We start from the raw sequence: 12,520 nt of genomic DNA, 5'->3' as shown, positions 1-12,520 counted from the left end.
AACTTGGCAACAACAATAAAAATGGAGCTCCACTAGCCGGCCAACCGTATTATATCCCTGCGTTTGTGTGGCAAGGGACCCACACTAAACTGCATGACTTAGTTATACTCGGTGTAGAAATTGGACAGAAATCAAGATAATAAAACAAACCGTGTTCAGGGCTGTGGGATATCAAAATCAATCAAATGTCCCAAACGCAGATAGAAACCAAATGATGTTGAATCCACTGGGTCTATCAGAAAAATATCACTTCTCCCCACCAGAGGGCGACTACCATACAATAAAGGTTTATCACTGCTTTTTATGTGCCTGAGCATGAGACACATTTTCTTTTATATCCCGAGATTTGCGAAATTCCAGGATTGTATAGTTCCGTAGCTATTCATCAGCAGAGCAGTAAGAAAATGACAAAAGGGCTTTGCATTAGTGAAATTGCTGAAGGAATTTCAGGTGCCTTGCACATTCCATCTTTTGGAGGCAAGGACTTTCCTATCAGACGCCACACACGCGATTTCTTGGTCTGTTTGCTCAGTTGCAAGCTAAATTCCAAATGTTTCCAAATCAGTATTGCGTGCAGACGGCTTCGTTAATAGATGGTATAATGTTTAAGTACATTTACTGTCTATTTGAAAATGCTAGCATTATGCAGGAGCCTGTGGCTATTCTTAGCTCATTAGAATTCTCCCAGGTGTACTTGATAGAGAGGACCACTCCTTACCTTCATTTTCTATGCAAAGAAATCCCCGGTGCAGCTGTGTCCATCTCCAGAGATAAATTGCACAGGTGCAGTGAAACATTCTAATGGAAGATTGCACTTCTTTATTGTTCTTGTTTATAAAGAATGAATCATTCAATGATATGCATATCACATGAGATATATATTATTTAATAGTAAAGCTGTATGGTGTAGCCCTAGATATACATTACTTGCATTGCCTTTATTTTTTTCAAAACTTGTTTTTAAGAAAAAGCTTTTAACTGCCTAGAGTGGAAATATTTATGGCCTATTCTACGGCGTATGGGAATTGGTGAACAATTAATATCCATGATTTAAGTCCTTTTATGTAATTTTACATCTTAAAGTTAGTGTGGAAGAGGTGAAACATTTTTTGTTGTCTATCAACAATGACAACCCACCAGGGTCTGACAATTTGGATGGAACATTTTACCTTGGATGTTGTTCAAATGGACACAGCATCGGTAGGCCAGGTAGGCTGTTGTCCTGTACTTGGTAGGTTTAGGCCTAACCATATATATATTTTCTTTCTCTTAGTGGTTAATCCCAGTTTGAATGGGTAAATGATACCTGCATATGTAAACGGCCTATTGTATTTCTATTGTGCCAATAACACTTACCATTGGGTCTCTTAGGCTTGACTGATGGATAAACACAAGACCTGCATGACAGTGAAGGTTGAACTCAATGTCCCTGGTTGGGTACAGACTAACTGTAAATAGAGGTGGTGTCTGTGTCTGGCAGAAGTTCCCGTTGTGTTCCTGCATTATTCACGGGCCTCATTAGGAAAACCTCAGTGCCACTTTTGAGAGAGAGGTTATAAATTGTGGTAAGTTATCCCTGTGTTGGATTGAGTAGACTGCACTCATGGGCGAAGGAGTTTCTCATTACCTGTGGCTGTTGTGCAATTAGTTTTTCTCAATGATAATGCCTACTAAGAGACTGGCTGAAAGGCAATGCCTTTGTTTGGTAGGTAGGCTACTATGCTTTGAAATGTATACACAGTGATGAGGGTTGGATTTGATTGTAGCTGTGTATGGCTTTCACTGACATCAGTAATAGTCTTAATTCCTTCCATTGGCTGAAAATGACCCGATCTTTTTCACAATTTAGCCTACGGTAAATTTAACCAAATAAGCTTGATATGTTTCATTTCCTCAACTCTCTCATCCACCACAGGCTGGTTTGTCTTTCAGATGGATGTGGTTTGAGATGGAGATTCATGCATTCATTGAATTTAATTTCACGGTCAGTCAAAGGCCAAAGCACACACTGCTGTGTTGTAGGCATCAAGATTGTTTGTCATGACCAAATGAGCACTGATAAATTAGCTTGGCTGTTTAAGATAGAGGTCACACTTTTGGGCTTTAGATTTTGCAATCGTTAAGTATTGTCCTGGCTCATCTAGCTGATATTTAACTGCTTTTGTTGCTGATGAAGCACTGGTTAGTGCAAATAGGGGGAATGGACTGAGAGAATTCCTGAAACACACGGTTCGTGTCTGTTGGTAGTTACCCCTATGAATCACACTACCAGGAGGTGTCCTGGTTGAACCACAAAACAAATGAATTTGTAAAGTGGATGGAAATAAGTTGATCTTGGTCCAGTTGAGTCATTGTTTTAATTTCCATCTGTGCAACAGTAGTGCCTAAAGCACCACGGTTTGTTGAAGAAATTAAGAGAAGTTTGAATTCACCCATTTGTATTGCAATAATGTCATGGCTCATTTGTGGCCTGAAACCAGGGGTCAAAACTGTGTGGACCGAAGTTGAGACAAGTTTGAACTAATCTCTATAAACAACTTTTGGAAAGCTCATATGCTAAGCTAGCCATTAAAAAGGTGTGGTCCACAGATCTAATTGAATCTGAACAACCCTTTAACTGGAACAGAGTATGGAAAAATATGACCTTGACATCCTGAAATCCAATCCATCAATTTATACATTTGAAGTTTGTTCAGACTATATGTCACGATCGTTTGTAGAAACGGACCAAGGCGCAGCGTGATTAAAGTTCCACATAATTATTTAATAGTGAAACTTAACAAAAACAATAAATGAACAAAGAACCGCTACTTCAGCGATGCTACATACACTTACTCAAAATACAACATCACACAAACACTACTTAAATATGATCCCCAATTAGAGACAACGATTACCAGCTGCCTCTAATTGGGAATCACACAAATCACCAACATAGAAACATGAAAACTAGAACACCCACATAGAAATAATAAACTAGACTAACACCCCCAGTCACGCCCTGACCTACACCACCATAGAAAATAAAGGCTCTCTATGGTCAGGACGTGACACTATATTTTATACCAAGAAAACATTTTACGATGAAATTGGCCCTAACTCCCAACTGTTCACTGTGTCCCCTAAATCAGGTAGGCACATTCCTCCATATGATGTGTGAGTGACCTTCAGTTAAATGCTTCTGGGGCAAAATTACAAAATTGCATGTATGTGCATGTATGCAAATATTCAATGCTTTGCATCTATTACGTTAACTATGATAGCTCTTGAATCCTTGAATCTCTCAATCAGAGACTATTACTGGCAGGCAGCACTGCCGCAAAAAAACGATGTCTCTTAGATAGCAATCATCTCACTCTCCCAATTCGCCAGTGGATACAGTTACTATTAGAAGTTTTAACGTTAGAATTTTCGAACAATTGAGGCATGGACAAATATACTTAACTCTGTAAAGCATATCAGTTAAGCCCAACACATACAAATAAACAATTCATAAAGCCCAACACATACAAACAATATACAGTATATGTACTTTACAGTGCCTTCAGAAAGTATTCACACCCCTTTTTCCACATTTTATTGTGTTACCGACTGAATTTAAAATGGATGAAGTTTAGATTTTTGTCACTGGCCTACACACAATACCCCATAATGTCAGTGGAATTATGTTTTTTGAAATGTTTAGATATTAATTAAAAATTAAAAGCTGAAGTGTCTTGAGTCAATAAGTATTCAACCCCTTTGTTAAGTCAAGCCTAAATAACTTCTGGAGTAAAAATGTGCTTAACAAGTCATATAATAAGTTACATGGACTCACTCTGTGTGCAATAATAGTGTTTAATGTGATATTTGAATGACTAACTCATCTCTGTACCCCACGCATACAATTATCTCTAAGTCGAGCAGTGAATTTCAAACATAGATTCAACCACAAAGACCAGGGAGGTTTTCTGGATAAAGACATTTCTTTTTTTATATATTGAATTTACTACCAATTAAACTGTATTTCTTACTGTTTTTAATTTATTTTGAGTGGCAGCCTACTGGTACATGTTTTATAAACGTATAATGTGAAATGGATAATCCCCCCCCAACAAAAAAATAACAAAACAAACAAAAATGTGGTAAAAACAAAAGTGTGTCCCGAAGTCAAACGTTCAGTTGTTCGCTTACAAAGAAATGCCTGTGTGAAGTGCACTGGCAGCTTTGCACTGGCAGCTTTCCACTGGCAGCTGTCTGAGAAGTATGCAATGGTCCTCCACCGTTCAACTGGAAAGGCCACTGCAGAGATAGGCAACTTGTTATCTCACAGCATACTTCATTCCCAATCCTAACGTTAGTAATGTACTGTATCAGAGAGAGCAGATCATTTGTAGACCTTGTGAAGTTGCATAATGATTTTTACGGCTGCTCCACTTCTCTTCTTTAATATCTTCTCTGCGAAGAACATTGTCAATAATTATTTCTAGGTATTAGCCTATCTGTTCCGAAGTGTTAATGGGTTTAGATCCTCTACATCTGTCTCATATTCAAGTTCTTTAAAGCCAGTGTTTTGGTCCAAACCAGTCAATAACCTTTTGGCCTGAGCTATGGTTCTTCTCGCTCCAGCGTGGTTGCGGTGGTGTTATCAGATCAGTGGGGAATGAAGTGATCATCAAGCGATAAATGATGCCAGCTGGTCACCAGACCTAGACCGTACAACCCCATGTCCCCTGTTCTAATCCTTTCCTGCCGCCTCTCCTTCGACGTGGCTTTACTAAAGCCGAATCGTTTGGCTGTCTGACGGCAATGAGGTGATGCTGTGGCCAAATTTAGAGGAATGGCCCACATTGTCTTTCATGAGTAAAAGAGGTCACAAGTCAGGTATGAGGGTAATTGAAGAGGGCAGTTTCTTGGTGAAAAGGTGAGTTTTTCAATTGCCGCAAAATGGTCTATTGCTCCTGTCTCAATGATCTTAGTATGTCTAATGGCTATTAGATTGAGTTGAGTCACCAGAAGCTGCTGTGAAATCAAATGTGCTGCTCTAATAGACACCACAGTGGAAACTTCTCATCACATTTCGAGGAGAAAATGACTCACTCTCTAAAGTAACTTTGTGGACTCTGTAGTCTGACTTTTTTATCCAAAAATGATTGGAGCCAAGTGAGTAAATTTCACCTGTTGGGTGGCTAGAGGCAAATGCTTTGAATGCACATAGGCCTATTTCCATTGAATGTGAATAGAGAGGAGGGTTGAAATGTACATCTAAAGCCTACGTGTCATATCGCGTTGTTTTCTTGGTCTTCTGATTGTATTCCTACTGCATTCGTACAAAGCAGTTGCTTATTACACATTCAGAAAGTATTCACATCCTCTGACTTTTTCCACATTTTGTTGTGTTACAGCCTGAATTAAAAAATAGTTTGTCACTGGCCTCCACACAATACCCATTTTTAATGTCAAAGTGGAATTATGTTTTCAGAAAAGACCAGGCAGGTTTTCCAAAAAGAAGAGAAAAAAAGACATTGAATATTCCTTTTGAGCATGGTGAAGTTATTAATTACACTTTGGATGGTGTATCAATACACCCAGTTAGTACAAAGATACAGGCTTCTTTCCCAACTCTGTTGCCGGATGGGAAGTAAACCGCTCAGGGATTTCACCAGGACATGGTGACTTCAAAACAGTTACAGAGTTTAATGGCTGTGATAGGAGAACTGATGATGGACCAACAACATTGTAGTTACTCCACAATACTAACCTAATTGACAAAATGAAAAGAAGGAAGCCTGTACAAAATAGAAATATTCCAAAACATGCATCCTGTTTGCAACGAGGCACTAAAGTAATACTGCAAAAAATGTGGCAAAGCAATTCACTTTTTGGCCTGAATACAAAGGGTTATGTTTGGGGTAAATACGACACATTACTGAGTACCACTCTCCATATTTTCAAGCATAGTGGTGGCTGCATCATGTCATGGGTATGGAATGCAAATGCAAAATCGTAGAGGAAAACCTGGTTCAGTCTGCTTTCCACCAGACACAGGGAGATTAATTCACATTTTCAGCAGGACAATAACGTTAAACACAAGGCTAAATCTACACTGGAGTTGCTTACGAAGGAGACAGTGAATGTTCCTGAGTGGCAGAGTTACAGTTTTGACTTAAATATACTTAAATCTATAGGAAGACCTGAAAATGGTTGTTTAGCAATGATCAACAACTAATGTGACAGAGCTAGAAGAGTTTTGAAAATAATAATGGGCAAATTTTAAACAATCCAGCTGTGGAAAGTTCTTAGACGTACCAACAAAGACTCACAGCTGGAAACACACGGTTTTATGTACTGGTACTGTTAGATGTACAGTACCAGTCAAACGTTTGGACACACTTACTCATTCCAGGGTTTTTCTTACTTTTTCTTCTTTTTACTATTTTCTACGTTGTATACCGGTAATAATAGTGAAGACATCAAAACTATGTAATAACACATGGAATCATGTAGTAACCAAAAAAAGAGTTAAACAAATCAAAATATATTTTATATTTGAGATTCTTTAAAGTAGCCACCCTTTGCCTTGACAGCTTTGCACACTTTTGTCATTCTCTCAACCAGGTTCAGGAGGTAGTCACCTGGAATGCATTTCAATTAACAGGTGTGCCTTTTCTTTCCTTCTTAATGCGTTTCAGGCCAATCAGTTGCATTGTGACAAGGTAGGGGTGGTATACAGAAGATGGCCCTATTTGGTATAAGACCAAGTCGATATTATGGCAAGAACAGCTCAAATAAGCAAAGAGAAACAACAGTCCATCATTACTTTAAGACATGAAGGTCAGTCAATCCGGAAAGGATAAGTTCATTAGAGTTTACTGCACCTCAGATTGCAGCCCAAATAAATGCTTCACAGAGTTCAAGTAACAGGCACATCTCAACATCAACTGTTCAGAGGAGACTGCGTGAATCAGGCCTTCATGGTCGAATTTCTGCAAAAAAACACTACTAAAGGACACCAGTAAGAAGAGACTTGCTTGGGCCAAGAAACACGAGCAATGGACATTAGACCGGTGGACATCTGTCCTTTGGTCTGATGAGTACAAATTTGAGATTTTTGGTTCCAACTGCCGTCTCTTTGTGAGACGCGGAGTAGGTGAACATATGATCTCCGCATGTGTGGTTCCCACCATGAAGCATGGAGGAGGAGGTGTGATGGTGAGGGGCTGCTTTGCGGGTGACCCTGTGATTTATTTAGAATTCAAGGCACACTTAACCAGCATGGCTACCTCAGCATTCTGCAGCGATATACCATCCCATCTGTTTTATGCTTAGAAGGACTATCATTTGTTTTTCAACAGGACCACCTCCCAGGCTGTGTAAGGGCTATTTCACCAAGAAGGAGAGTGATGGAGTGCTGCATCAGATGACCTGGCCTCCACAATCACCTGACATCAACCCAATTGAGATGGTTTGGGATGAGTTGGACCACAGAGTGAAGGAAAAGCAGCCAACAAGTGCTCAGCATATGTAGGAACTCCTTCAACACTGTTGGAAAAGTATTCTAGGTGAAGCTGGTTGAGAGAATGCCAAGAGTGTGCAAAGCTTTCAACAAGGCAAAGGGTGGCTACTTTGAAAAATCTCAAATATAAAATTATTTTGAGTTGTTTAACACTTTTTTTGGTTGTGTCCATTATCTTATCTACATACTTTATATCTGGTTTTAGTTGTTTAAAGTTTACACTGAACTGTTTTTTTTGTTTGGACAAAGGTAACTTGAGAAAAAAAAACTTCAACACTTAGGATGGTGACTGTTCAGCAAAAACTCCCTAGTCCGCAGTGGATGGGCAGGACTCGCTGAAGTGCTCTGCTTAGCCTTGCAGGCCATCACAGCCAGGGGAAATTCAGGGGAGTGAGTGATTAACATTTTCTGGCTGGTGAGGACAGAGATTTTTCTCAGAGCTTTTTTTGCAGCGCCTCTGATAGAGATGGTGTGTGGGGGGAAAAAAGGCCATGGCAGGCAGAGCAAACCCTGGATATCACAAGTAGTGTTTTTATTACACACACACACCTGTTTTAGTACGAAGGATGGATTCCCCACTGATTTTCCACTCTGTCATCAATAGTTGTCTGGCCATGTGAGGTTCTGAGAATACTCTGTATGCAATACACATGTTCAGTGTTTTTATTATGGTTTGAAGAGACCTGAGTAGGAAATAAACTGACATTTGTAGGGGGTAGTACTTTAACTTTGTTCTGAGTCTAGTTTTTAGTTTTATGGGTCAGACGCACTGAGAAATCTGACTAACGATAGGTAGGCTACTTTGCACCTCTGCCCAGTGTCGGCAGTTAACGTTTTGTTGTTCACAAAGAACAGTTTAACCTCTTAATCTTAAAGCAAGGGTAATTTCAGTGTAGGAAAGGATGAAACAGCGTCTGTGCCACCAGTAAGTACAGATAGTAACATTAGTATAAATCCCATCGCACGGTCCCCGCAACCGGACAACGTTCTCATGGCTTTTGGAGGGAAATGCTGTAGGAATGCTCAACCGGTGTCGCTCATTCAGCTGACAGAAACTTTTAACCGGTTTTCCCCATTAAGCAGCGAGTCGGAGTCTGAGGCCGAGCCTTCTCTTGTCTCTACTCCTCCCGTTACGGGGTCTGAGACTCCGAAGCTTCCCACCATTAGCTCTGACAAATTGAAAACCCTAGTCATTGGTGACTCCATTACCCACAGTATTAGACTTAAAACGAATCATCCAGCGATCATACACTGTTTACCAGGGGGCAGGGCTACCGACGTTAAGGCTAATCTGAAGATGGTGCTGGCTAAAGCTAAAACTGGCGAGTGTAGAGAGTATAGAGATATTGTTATCCACGTCGGCACCAATGATGTTAGGATGAAACAGTCAGAGCTCACCAAGCGCAACATAGCTTCAGTGTGTAAATCAGCTAGAAAGATGTGTCGGCATTGAGTAATTGTCTCTGGCCCCCTCCCAGTTAGGGGGAGTGATGAGCTCTACAGCAGTCTCACAACAATCGCTGGTTGAAAACTGTTTTCTGCCCCTCCCAAAATATAGAATTTGTAGATAATTGGCCCTCTTTCTGGGACTCACCCACAAACGGGACCAAGCCTGGCCTGCTGAGGAGTGACGGACTCCATCCTAGCTGGAGGGGTGCTCTCATCTTATCTACCAACATAGACAGGGCTCTAACTCCTCTAGCTCCACAATGAAATAGGGTGCAGGCCAGGCAGCAGGCTGTTAGCCAGCCTGCCAGATTAGTGGAGTCTGCCACTAGCACAGACAGTGTAGTCAGCTCAGCTATACCCATTGAGACCGTGTCTGTGCCTCGACCTAGGTTGGGCAAAACTAAACATGGCGGTGTTCGCCTTAGCAATCTCACTAGGATAAAGACCTTCATTCCTGCCATTTTTGAAAGAGATCGTGATACCTCACATCTCAAAATAGGGCTACTGAATGTTAGATCCCTCACTTCAAAGGCAGTTATAGTCAATGAACTATTCACTGATCAAAATCTTGATGTGATTGGCCTGACTGAAACATGGCTTAACCCTGATGAATTTACTGTGTTAAAAGAGGCCTCACCTCCTGGTTACTGTTACGGCTGTCCTTGCTGACAGAAGGTGGGGACCAAAACGCAGAGTGGTTAGTGTTCATTCTTTTAATGAAAATCAACAAAACACTTCAAAATACAAAAACAACCAACGTGACAAAACCGAAACCGTCCTGTGTGGCAACAAAACCTCCACAGGAACAAACACCCACAAAACACAAGTGAAACCCTGGCTGCCTAAGTATGATTCTCAATCAGGGACAACGATTGACAGCTGTCTCTGATTGAGAATCATACCAGGCCGAACACAAAATCCCAACATAGAAAATCAACCATAGACAACCCACCCAACTCACGCCCTGACCAACTAAAATAAATACAAAACAAAGGAAAACAGGTCAGGAACGTGACAGTTACACTAGTGACCATATCCCCCGTGCATCCCGCAAAGGCGGAGGTGTTGCTAACATTTACGATAGCAAATTTCAATTTACAAAAAAAAAAAGACGTTTTCGTCTTTTGAGCTTCTAGTCATGAAATCTATGCAGCCTACTCAATCACTTTTTATAGCTACTGTTTACAGGCCTCCTGGGCCATATACAGCGTTCCTCACTGAGTTCCCTGAATTCCTATCGGACCTTGTAGTCATAGCAGATAATATTCTAATTTTTGGTGATTTTAATATTCACATGGAAAAGTCCACAGACCCACTCCAAAAGGCTTTCGGAGCCATCATCGACTCAGTGGGTTTTGTCCAACATGTCTCTGGACCTACTCACTGTCACAGTCATACTCTGGACCTAGTTTTGTCCCATGGAATAAATGTTGTGGATCTTAATGTTTTTCCTCATAACCCTGGACTATCGGACCACCATTTTATTACGTTTGCAATCGCAACAAATAATCTGCTCAGACCCCAACCAAGGAGCATCAAAAGTCGTGCTATAAATTCTCAGACAACACAAAGATTCCTTGATGCCCTTCCAGACTCCCTCTGCCTACCCAAGGACGCCAGAGGACAAAAATCAGTTAACCACCTAACTGAGGAACTCAATTTAACCTTGCGCAATATCCTAGATGCAGTTGCACCCCTAAAAACATTTGTCATAAGAAACTAGCTCCCTGGTATACAGAAAATACCCGAGCTTTGAAGCAAGCTTCCAGAAAACTGGAACGGAAATGGCGCCACACCAAACTGGAAGTCTTCCGACTAGCTTGGAAAGACAGTACCGTGCAGTATCGAAGAGCCCTCACTGCTGCTCGATCATCCTATTTTTCCAACTTAATTGAGGAAAATAAGAACAATCCGAAATTTCTTTTTGATACTGTCGAAAAGCTAACTAAAAAGCAGCATTCCCAAAGTGAGGATGGCTTTCACTTCAGCAGTAATAAATTCATTAACTTCTTTGAGGAAAAGATCATGATCATTAGAAAGCAAATTACGGACTCCTCTTTAAATCTGCGTATTCCTCCAAAGCTCAGTTGTCCTGAGTCTGCACAACTCCAGGACCTAGGATCAAGAGAGACACTCAAGTGTTTTAGTACTATATCTCTTGATACAATGATGAAAATAATCATGGCCTCTAAACCTTCAAGCTGCATACTGGACCCTATTCCAACTAAACTACTGAAAGAGCTGCTTCCTGTGCTTGGCCCTCCAATGTTGAACATAATAAACGTCTCTCTATCCACCGGATGTGTACCAAACTCACTAAAAGTGGCAGTAATAAAGCCTCTCTTGAAAAAGCCAAACCTTGACCCAGAAAATATAAAAATCTATCGGCCTATATCGAATCTTCCATTCCTCTAAAAATTTTTAGAAAAAGCTGTTGTGCAGCAACTCACTGCCTTCCTGAAGACAAACAATGTATACGAAATGCTTCAGTCTGGTTTTAGACCCCATCATAGCACTGAGACTGCACTTGTGAAGGTGGTAAATTACCTTTTAATGGCGTCAGACCGAGGCTCTGCATCTGTCCTCGTGGTCCTAGACCTTAGTGCCACCACATTCTTTTGGAGAGATTGGAAACCCAAATTGGTCTACACGGACAAGTTCTGGCCTGGTTTAGATCTTATCTGTCGGAAAGATATCAGTTTGTCTCTGTGAATGGTTTGTCCTCTGACAAATCAACTGTAAATTTCGGTGTTCCTCAAGGTTCCGTTTTAGGACCACTATTGTTTTCACTATATATTTTACCTCTTGGGGATGTCATTCGAAAACATAATGTTAACTTTCACTGCCGTGGCGGAGATCTTTGTGGGCTATACTCGGCCTTGTCTCAGGATGGTAAGTTGGTGGTTGAAGATCTCCCTCTAGTTGTTTGGGGTCTGTGCTTTGGCAAAGTGGGTGGGGTTATATCCTTCCTGTTTGGCCCTGTCCGGGGGTATCATCGGATGGGGCCACAGTGTCTCCTGACCCCTCCTGTCTCAGCCTCCAGTATTTATGCTGCAGTAGTTTATGTGTCGGGGGGCTAGGGTCAGTTTGTTATATCTGGAGTACTTCTCCTGTCTTATCCGGTGTCCTGTGTGAATTTAAGTATGCTCTCTCTAATTCTCTCTTTCTCTCTTTCTTTCTCTCTCTCGGAGGACCTGAGCCCTAGGACCATGCCTCAGGACTACCTGGCATGATGACTCCTTGCTGTCCCCAGTCCACCTGGCCGTGCTGCTGCTCCAGTTTCAACTGTTCTGCCTGCGGCTATGGAACTCTGACCTGTTCACCGGACGTGCTACCTGTCCCAGACCTGCTGTTTTCAACTCTCTAGAGACAGCAGGAGCGGTAGAGATACTCTTAATGATCAGCTATGAAAAGCCAACTGACATTTACTCCTGAGGTTCTGACTTGCTGCACCCTCAACAACTACTGTGATTATTATTATTTGACCATGTTGGTCATTTATGAACATTTGAACATCTTGGCCATGTTCTGTTATAATCTCCACCCGGCACAGCCAGAAGAGGACTGGCCACCCCT

Source organism: Salvelinus namaycush, chromosome 35 (genome assembly GCF_016432855.1).
Source record: "Salvelinus namaycush isolate Seneca chromosome 35, SaNama_1.0, whole genome shotgun sequence".
NCBI classification, from domain to species: domain Eukaryota; kingdom Metazoa; phylum Chordata; class Actinopteri; order Salmoniformes; family Salmonidae; genus Salvelinus; species Salvelinus namaycush.
Note: the sequence above shows the minus strand (reverse complement) of the source record.